The sequence below is a fragment of the Lolium perenne genome, chromosome 4 (genome assembly GCF_019359855.2).
Source record: "Lolium perenne isolate Kyuss_39 chromosome 4, Kyuss_2.0, whole genome shotgun sequence".
Taxonomy (NCBI): domain Eukaryota; kingdom Viridiplantae; phylum Streptophyta; class Magnoliopsida; order Poales; family Poaceae; genus Lolium; species Lolium perenne.
The window spans coordinates 216,987,195-216,998,117 of NC_067247.2; the positions used below are offsets into that span (position 1 = coordinate 216,987,195).

Genomic DNA, 10,923 nt, shown 5'->3' on the forward strand with positions numbered 1-10,923 from the left:
GTTGAGATTTTAACATGTGTGTGTGATTGTAACCTCCGGAATGAGCTTTTTTTATCTTCTGCTATTAATATATCGAGATCATTCACAAACTGGTAAATATGCTTATTTTCCTGCTATATTTACCATGCCACCAGAAATGTATCATTGTTCCTGCTATGTGCTTTCACTGCCACTACCTCTCCAAGCTTGTGCTATGTGCTCTGCTTCCTTTCTCCTTTCTCTTGAAAAAATAATATCATTGTTATATCTGCAAACAAATATACTTGGTTGAAATTTCCTGCCATCAATGGGATTAGTAGATTTTAATTCTATTGTTCATTCCACTGTTTTTCATGCCTTTGTAGCTGAAGGGTTAGTGCGAGAACTTGGACTGAATTCAAATATGTAGCATACTTATCTTCCTGAAACAATAGCAGAGAAAAATCAAACAATACTCCGTTCGTTAATAATCAGTTGGACAAACAGTATACTAAATTTTACATTTGCACGACTACTGGTTTATGATGCAATAAGGGATATATACGTCAGTTGTAGTAGAACAAACTACAAGGCGCATGCTTGTTCAAATGCTTCTCTCACAGATTAACATCTTTGTTTATACTTGTTCAAGCAATTACCCTGTATTTGTACGAGTAGGCCAGAGTACATATCAGTAAAAGCAATATAATATTTATGAGCCAGTTTTAGGTGTGGTAGCCAAATATCAGTAAAAGTAGCTGATATTTTGCATGACCATTTTAACCATTACCTCAAAATCTCAAATGGAACCACTTCATAGTTTGTTGTTAATTACGAAGATGATAATCTACTTTTATACAATGATAATCTATTTTTATGTAAAGATGATTATAAAGGTTTCCAAAGCTGGGCACAGCCTGCCCTGCCAGGCACTATGCTTGTCAGCGCCCTGGCCGCTCTGCCTAGCACCTTGGTCATCTACTCTTGAGTTTTCCCATGTGGTTCTGTTTGAAAACCATACAGATAGCAGACCTGTTAGTCACTACCTGTTTCATTGCCAAGAAATAATGGCATATTCTGATGGAACTTTCATGTGCAAGTATCAGCCATGGGGTATGAAGTACGAGGGTGACTATGAATCGGTGACTATGTTGATTGACACTTCTCCCGGACAAATGGGTTAGGCATGAGCCATAATGGATACTTAAACAGTGAACTAGCGCCAGGAAACCTGTTGTGAAATGGTGATGGATCAGCTTGTGATCCCGCTGTCATCTCCCTCCCTTGACCTGATGGTGCTGGACCCTGCTGGTATTCATCTCATCTTTATGTTCTTGAGGTATGCTTTTAATCTCTTCCATGTTCTGCTATTCATGGTAGATCCATGGTGATTGGTTCAAGGCATGCCACTCTTGCTGTACCATTTTTGGTGTGATCTATTTCAGTGTTTCTTTCGCTCTCCTTGCCTTTAGATAAGTAGTGGTTTGCTAGCTATAGATGAGGGGGTATGGAAGCTCGACCAAAAGCTCGATTGAAGGTATACTTTGACTGTTTCTTCTTTCAATTTTTCTGCAGTTCCATTTAGTTACACATGTTAAATTTAGACCTGATTATATCTAATGACTGTCATATGCTCTTTCTTATTAAATATTATTCTGGTTTTGCTTGTTATGGAGAAATGAATATTATGTGATTAAGTGCATTCTTTGCATCATTGTTTATTGCATGAAACGTCCAACAAAAAAATGGTATGGTGTGTTCTAGGCTAATTTCACTTCTGGTCGTTATTTCAGTGGCAATGCTAAAGAAGCTTCAGTAGACCTTCCATTTGATGCTGGTTTCAAGGTAATTAATGCCCCATATGTTGTTTTGTGTAAAACACACGACACACCATCTTTCTGATTTCTGGAATTCCCGAGCAGTGAATTGCCTTTAATAGTTTTATGATGCCAGCATAGCAAAGAAGTTTGTACTAACAGCTGAGTTATCAGCCTTTGCTATAATATTCAACTTGTTGTGAAATAATAATAAATCATGTTAATAACTCCCCAGGGCCAAGCCAACTGCATCATCACATAAATTATGGCTCAAATGTTACTTTTATATGCTTGTGTGGGTAAGGGTCCTAGGGGAAAGGATAGCATGCTCGCTCTTGACCGACTTGCTGTAGACTCTTCCTCCTGGTGTAGATGCAAGGTTCCGGGGTTATTTCTGGAGAGTATAGTTCTGATAAATTCATTATCTTTGATTGTGTTTTCTATTTATTTTGACGAGATGCTTCTAATTGGAATATTGGGCAACTAAAAGATTACCTCGGTATTTCAGGAAGGCAAGCATATGACTAGCACAAAATGTAGATGTTTCCTTTTCTGTGAAAAGATTACTTCTGTATTGCAGGAAGGTAAAAATTCTTTGTTTGAACGTTTTTACCTTTGTAATATTTTGAAGTGTTTTATTTTCTCCGTGTTCAAAAAGTGAGTACATTTTCTATCTGATTTCAAGCATGATAATGAGTCTTTCTTTCGTTGGGAAAACAGAACTATCTGGTGCTCTGTTTTTGCTTCAAAGACTGGTAAGCATAGTCATGCTAAGTGAACTTTGTTGCCATTGATATATTCATCCGAGCGTCGCGAATCAACAACGGAGCAGGTCATGGAAGAGAGGAAGGAGGCGTGGCAATGTTGTGGCGAACGGTGCCAGTCAGCGATGTAGCGCCATCCACAGGCGACGACCAGGTCAAGCATGTCGATCCCCTCCCTTCTCCTCTCTCTCTCTCTCTCTCTCTCTCTCTCTCTCTCTCGTTGTGCACTGCCGTAGCTAAAATGGTTCATTTAGAGAAGGGAGTTTGACCAAGTTTTTATTTTCCTTAAGTTTTTACATTCTGTGATTCTGAATCAAATGTTACACATGTTAATGCTTTTTCATGGCCCATGTTGTTAAGAAACATATTGTATTGTTTCCTTTTTATGAAAGCAATGTTGTTTTCTGACTGTGAGGTTCTCCATGCATATGGATTGATAATATTTTCAGTGTTCTGAAGTTTTCATATGAGGGTAGGCAGGTATAGATTAATGTTAAGGCATGAAAATTAGGGAAATCCTAATCGGTGTATTAGAAGTTTGCTCTTTGAATTTTGAGCATATCTACATGTTGCCATTGATTTTCTGTACTGGCAATGTATTTGGCTCATATGTGATGATAGATTTCTTGCAATGTACTGGCATAGATTAAGTTCGTGTAACTGTTATTACATTTTGTATATAATAATAATAATTAGCAAGTTACACTCATGTTTAGGGTACTAGCATTCAGAGTAAGAGTTAATCTTGCGCTGTCGGTATGGGTTACAGGAGTATTCTGTATTAACACATTTGTAAATGGGAAAATTTGTTGCTTTAAAGCATTTCTAATATTTTTGCATTACTTTGCACCATTGATTCATTGATCATGTCCTTATTCACATACTTTTTAGCATATGAAAATTCACACTCCAATGTAATATTAGTAAGTAGGCGATCTGGTTGCCATTATGGACATAAATACTGGTATTGCTTCTGCAGTTCATTTTTTTAGCAAAATGTGTGTGTTCAATTTTTTTGTCAAGCTCTTAAAACAATTTTAATGGTCAAACTATTTAGTGGGTTTTTTGTGAGTACAAGCATGGGTGGATCTAACTCCCAGTGACACCGAGCGGCTGCCCAGGCTGCTCTGGCAAGTTTTTCTTAAATAGTAGTGTACTTTTTTCAGGATGATTATATGCTCTTCACTTCCCTGGATGTAGTTTGAAGTGGCAAGGAACTTTTGATTCGTGGCAGATAGGAAAGTCTGGTATATTAAATAGCCGTCGTATGCAATATGTGGTAGATACAATTCAGGCAAATCCCTCTTGAGTTGTTTCTCCTTATATAGCATGATACAACAATTGTCGCCTTTTATTCGCTTGCAATATGAGGTATAATCATGTTGCTGTTTTGAGTACAAGAAAATAAAGATCCCAGGCACTGAAAACATCTTTATTTGTTGCTGAACTGGATGGACACTTCTGATGTTGTTTTGCAATCATGATATATTCTGAATTTCTATTGGCAGGGTGGTGATGATCTCGCTCTCTAGACAGATTGGCAGAAGATGAAGCGGCTGCCGATTACTTGAAATTGTTTTAGTGTGTACCTTACTACTAAATCTAAGACATCTATATTGCATGGTTCATTGTAATCTGGCACCGTTGCCATAGAGTTTTATGATGGCATTATTGTCACTTTACTTGCAATATAGTATTGTTGCTTTACTTGCAATATAGTTTTGTTGCTGCTTAAAAAACTGTATTATTTCTGAATATTTCATTGCCATTCATGTAAATAATTACTACTTCTATTCATGACATCAATGTACCTTCAAAATATTTACTACTTCTATTGCCAGGGTGGTGATGATGTCGCGCACTGGCAGAAGATGAAGCTGATTACCTAAAATTGTTTTATTATGTGGCTTACTACTAAATCTAAGACATCTTTATTACTTGGTTCATTGCAATCAGATATTGCTGCCGTAAAGTTTTATGATGATATTACGTGGTAATTTTTAATATAAAAATAAGCTAAAATTTATGGTTTAAATTCTGATTTGATTATGTCATTTGCGCGATAGCGCAACAGGTCATCTAGTCATCAATAAAGTGGCATGGAACATAAGAAATTATCGATACGTTGGAGACGTATCAGTCACCCATAATAAAACTAAAGTACATGTGTAAACAAAAGATAAGAGGGATGATCTACCTTGCTGGTAGAGATAACGTCCTTCATGGGAGCCGCTCTTCAAAGTCTGGTTGGCGAGGTAGTTAGAGTGCCCACTACCATTCGTTGACAACAACAAACACCTATCAAAACTTTACTTTTATGCTCTCTATATGATTTCAAAACTCAAAAAGCTCTAGCACATGATTTAATCCCTGCTTCCCTCTGCGAAGGGCCATTCTTTTACTTTATGTTGAGTCAGTTTACCTACTTCCTTCTATCTTAGAAGCAAACACTTGTGTTAATTGTGCATTGATTCTTACATGCTTGCTTATTGCACTTATTATATTACATTATGTTGACAATATCCATGAGATATACATGTTACAAGTTGAAAGCAACCGCTGAAACTTAATCTTCCTTTGTGTTGCTTCAATGCCTTTACTTTGAATTTATTGCTTTATGAGTTAACTCTTATGCAAGACTTATTGATGCTTGTCTCGAAAGTACTATTCATGAAAAGTCTTTGCTATATGATTCAGTTGTTTAATCATTGTCTTTACCATTGCTTTGAATCGCTGCATTCATCTCATATGCTTTACAATATTATGATTCAGATCATGTTGGTAGCATGTCACCTCAGAAATTATCTTTTTTATCGTTTACCTACTCAAGGACGAGTAGGAACTAAGCTTGGGGATGCTGATACGTCTCCAACGTATCGATAATTTCTTATGTTCCATGCTTGTTTTATGACAATACCTACATGTTTTATACATACTTTATGATGATTTTATGCGTTTTCTGGAACTAACCTATTGACGAGATGCCGAAGTGCCAGTTCCTGTTTTTTGCTGTTTTTGGTTTCAGAAATCCTAGTAAGGAAATATTCTCGGAATTGGACGAAATCAACTCCCAAGATCTTAAAATTCCACGAAGCTTCCAGAACACCCGAGAGCCACCAGAGGGGCGCCACAGGGCCACCAGACACCAGGCTGGCGCGGCCAGGGGGTGGGCCGCGCCCCCCTGTGGTGTCACCGCCTCGTCAGCCCTCCGACTCCACCTCTTCACCTATTTAAAGGTCCCTGACCTAAATCTTCGATACGGAAAAGCCACGGTACGAGAAACCTTCCAGAGCCGCCGCCATCGCGAAGCCAAGATCTGGGGGACAGGAGTCTCTGTTCCGGCACGCCGCCGGGATGGGGAAGTGCCCCCTGAAGGCTCCTCCATCGACACCACCGCCATCTTCATCACCGCTGTTGTCTCCCATGAGTAGGGAGTAGTTCTCCATCGAGGCTAAGGGCTGTACCGGTAGCTATGTGGTTAATCTCTCTCCTATGTACTTCAATACAATGATTTCATGAGTTGCCTTACATGATTGAGATTCATATGAGTTTTGTATCACTATTCATCTATGTTACTCTAGTGATGTTATTAAAGTACTCTATTCCTCCTCCATGGTGTAATGGTGACAGTGTGTGCATCGTGTAGTACTTGGCGTAGGTTATGATTGTAATCTCTTGTAGATTATGAAGTTAATTATTGCTATGATAGTATTATGTGATCTATGCCTCCTTCATAGTGTGATGGTGACAGTGTGCATGCTATGTTAGTACTTGGTGTAATTGCAATGATCTATCATGCACTCTAAGGTTATTTAAATATGAACATCGAATGTTGTGGAGCTTGTTAACTCCGGCATTGAGGTGCTCTTGTAGCCCTACGCAATTAGTGGTGTTCATCGTCCAACAAAAGAGTGTAGAGTGGTTCTATTATGTGATCATTGTTGAGAGTGTCCACTAGTGAAAGCAGGATCCCTAGGCCTTGTTTCCACACATCGAATTTCCGTTTGTTTACTGTTTTGTTGCATGTTTACTCGCTGCCATATTTTATTCAGATTGCTATTACCACTCATACTCATCCATATTACTTGCATCTCACTATCTCTTCGCTGAACTAGTGCACCTATACATCTGACAAGTGTATTGGGTGTGTTGGGGACACAAGAGACTTCTTGCATTGTGATCGCAGGGTTGCTTGAGAGGGATATCTTTGACCTCTTCCTCCCTGAGTTCGATAAACCTTGGGTGATCCACTTAAGGGAAAACTTGCTGCTGTTCTACAAACCTCTGCTCTTGGAGGCCCAACACTGTCTACAGGAAAAGGAGTGTGCGTAGACATCAGTGAACAAATTACAGTTGGGCAATTGACAAATAAAGATGGCATGACAATGCACATACATGTTATGATGAGTGGTGTGAGATTTAATTGGGCATTACGACAAAGTACATAGACCGCTATCCAGCATGCATCTATGCCTAAAAAGTCCACCTTCAGGTTATCATCCGAACCCCCTCCAGTATTAAGTTGCAAACAACAGACAATTGCATTAAGTATGGTGCGTAATGTAATCAACAAATACATCCTTAGACATAGCATTGATGTTTTATCCCTAGTGGCAACAGCACATCCACAACCTTAGAACTTTCTGTCACTGTCCCAGATTTAATGGAGGCATGAACCCACTATCGAGCATAAATACTCCCTCTTGGAGTTACAAGTAACAACTTGGCCAGAGCCTCTACTAATAACGGAGAGCATGCAAGATCATAAACAACACATAGATGATAGATTGATAATCAACATAACATAGCATTCATTATTCATCGGATCCCAACAAACGCAACTTGTAGCATTACAGATAGATGATCTTGATCATGTTAGGCAGCTCACAAGATCCAACAATGATAGCACAATTAGGAGAAGACGACCATCTAGCTACTGCTATGGACCCATAGTCCAGGGGTGAACTACTCACTCATCACTCCGGAGGCGACCATGGCGGTGAAGAGTCCTCCAGGAGATGATTCCCCTCTCCGGCAGGGTGCTGGAGGCGATCTCCTGAATCCCCCGAGATGGGATTGGCGGCGGCGGCGTCTCTGGAAGGTTTTCCGTATCGTGGCTCTTGGTACTGGAACTATTATCGACGAAGGCTTAAGTAGGAGGAAGGGTAGGTCAGGGGGCGCCACGAGGGCCCCACACGCTAGGGCCGCGCGGCCCAAGCCTTGGCCGCGCCGCCCTGTTGTGTGGGCGCCTCGTCGCCCCACTTTGTTTCCCTTTCGGACTTCTGGAAGCTTCGTGAAAAAATAAGATCATGGGCGTTGATTTCGTCCAATTCCGAGAATATTTCCTTACTAGGATTTCTGAAACCAAAAACAGCAGAAAACAACAACTGGCTCTTCGGCATCTTGTTAATAGGTTAGTGCCGGAAAATGCATAAATATGACATAAAGTATGTGTAAAACATGTAGGTATTTTCATAAAACAAGCATGGAACATAAGAAATTATCGATACGTTGGAGACGTATCAACCGGCTTTGGGCAGTGAGAATCATACCATCCTTCCTAGTGGGACCGGCACGCATTTGGCTTAATAATTTGCCAAAGGGAAGTATAAACGGCTGGCTGGATTTCGAAGAGGCCTTTGTGAGCAACTTCAGCAGTACGTACCGGAGGCCAAACAGGCCGCAGCAGCTGGCTATGTGCCAGCAGCGTGAAAATGAAACATACTGGGATTATCTGACCCGGAACTCCACGAGAAATTCTTGTGAAGGAGTGATAGAAGCACAAACAATTTCTTGGTTCTGCAATGGGTGTCGGAGAGGTTCCCCACTGTGGCAAAAGCTACAAAGAAGCATGCCAACCACTCTGGCTGAGATGATCCGGGTGGCAGATAGCTACACATTGGGAGACCCAATGCAACCGGAAATCGCGGGTGATCCTTTGGCAAAGGGCCCACCGCGTCCGGATCAGTACCGGGACAATCGGCATAACAAAAGAAGAGAGGATTTTCCGGATCGGAGATACGGTCCGCAGCAAGTGGCCGCGGTGCAGGATAATTCCAGCGCCAGCGGAATCCAAAGGCAGAAAACCAGAACACAGCCTTGGGCTGGTCCGAAGAAACAATGGGTTGAGAAAAAGCCATGGCAAGATCAGGAAAAGTACACCATGGAATCCGCTATGGATCAACCATGACGGTGGCACACACCTAATCCGGCAAGGCCGGCGAACCACCTGACAAAAGATTGCTCCTGGACCAAGAGGTTGATGGAGAGAGGCATGATGAAAGAAGCCGAAAAACAAGGTTTTGAGAAATTACCACCACCGCCGCTAACCGGGGCAAATGCGCCGCCAGTTTTTGCTCAGCAGAACCGGCCGCAGTAGCAGCAAGAAGTTCACCAGGTGGCGAATGGAAATGACCAAGCACCACCGCCGGCACATTTAGGCAGGAATGTTTACCGGGATCCACATCTGTGCTGTGTTGTGTTTGTCACTGAACCAACTGATAGGCAAAGTGTGCATAGCCGTTCCATGGAAGTGAATGCGGTGATGCCGGCAGTACCAAGATACATGTTGTGGTCAGATCAGGAAATTACCTGGTTGTTCAAGGATCATCCGAAGATAATGCCGAATCCGGGCGGATACGCTCTGGTTGTGGATCCAATCATGCAAGGGCCAACGACACGAGTCAAGTTCAGCAAAGTGCTGGTGGACAACGGAAGCAGCATAAACATCATGTACCGGCACACCATGCATACGCTCAGCATAAAGGAAAACATGCTGCAGCCAACCCACACTACTTTCCACGACATTGTTCCAGGGTTATCCTGTTCACCCATGTGCAAAGTCCGGGTGGATGTGCTGTTTGGAGGACGTGACAACTATCGGGTTGAGAACCTTCTGTTCGAGGTAGTTGATCTGGACAGCCCCTACCATGCACTGCTGGGGAGACCGGCGCTGGCGGCGTTCATGGCCTCAACTCATACCACATATCTCAAGATGAAGATGCCGACACCCAATGGTCCCTTAACTGTGGTGGGAAACTACAAAGTGTCGCTGGAAACCGCTTCCGCCGGATCAAATCTGGCTGAATCGCTGGTGATAGCAGAGGAAAAGAAGAGAATTCAAACCGTTGTGGTGCTGGCTCAGTCTTCCCAGCTAAACTTAGCGACGATGAGCAGCAACTTGGGCGCATCGGCGTTCAAGCCGACAAAGGAGACAAAGGACATTGTGCTGGATCCGGCTTGCCCAGAGCGCACCGTTCGTATCGGTGCCGACCTGAGTGAGGCATAGGAAAGCACGCTCGTGAGAATTGGAACATCTTCGCCTGGTCTACCGATGACTTGGTGGGTGTACCGAGGGAGTTGGCTGAGCACTCTTTGAATGTACGGAAGGATGCGGAGTCGGTGAGACAACCTTTACGCCGGTTTGCTGAAGATAGGAGGAAAATCATTGGAGAGGAAGTGACAAAGTGGCTGGCCAATCCGGTGCTGGTCGAGAAGAAAAAAGAAGAAGACCCCAAGGCTCCAAAGGTGTGGCGCATGTGCATCGACTACACCAACCTGAACAAGGCGTGCCCAAAAGATCCTTTCCCCTTACCCCGGATTGATCAGGTGATCGATTCTACCGCTGGTTGTGAACTGTTGTCTTTCCTGGATGCTTATTCCGGATTCCATCAGATTCCCTTGAAAAAGGAAGATCACTGCATTCATTACCCCGCACGGGGCTTATTGCTATGTCAATATGCCTTTTGGTTTGAGAAATGCCGGTGCAACGTACCAGCGCTGTATGCAAAAATGCATGTTTGATCAGATCGGCAAAAACGTGCAAGTCTATGTAGACGATGTCGTGATAAAAACTAAGGTGAGACATACCTTGATCGATGATCTGAGGCAAACGTTTGACAACTTGCGAAGATTCCGGATGAAACTTAATCTGGCAAAGCGCACCTTCGGTGTTCCAGCCGGAAAACTGCTCGATTTCCTGGTATCAAACCGCGGTATAGAAGTTAACCCGGTAAAAATTTGAGCCATCGAGAGGATGACCATACCTCAGGACCTCAAGGACGTCCAAAAGTTCACCGAAAGCTTGGTGTCGCTAAGCCGGTTCATAACACGGTTGGGAGAAAAGGCTCTGCCTCTCTATGCCTTAATGAGAAAAGCGGAAACTTTTGTTTGGACACCGCATGCAGATGCAGTGTTCAAGGAGCTAAAAAATATGCTAGCCACAGCTCCGGTACTAGCTTCACCTTTGGAAAGGGAACCCATGTTGCTTTACATAGCGGCAACGAACCGGGTTGTGAGTGTTGCGGTTGTGGTAGAAAGAGACGAAGAAGGAAAAACCGTGCAAAGAATACTTTGCCCCAACTTAACAGTGAGGTTGTCAATCT

General features: G+C 42.5%; 1 long non-coding RNA gene across 1 annotated transcript; it reads left to right on the top strand.

Moving 5' to 3' along the window:
* Positions 1-1,113: 1,113 nt before the first annotated feature.
* LOC127295019 (uncharacterized) lies at positions 1,114-4,328 on the top strand. Its single transcript, XR_007847382.2, has 4 exons — positions 1,114-1,495; positions 1,752-1,803; positions 2,284-2,693; positions 4,048-4,328. It is a non-coding gene; the product is annotated as an uncharacterized lncRNA (long non-coding RNA).
* The last annotated feature ends 6,595 nt before the right edge of the window (positions 4,329-10,923 follow it).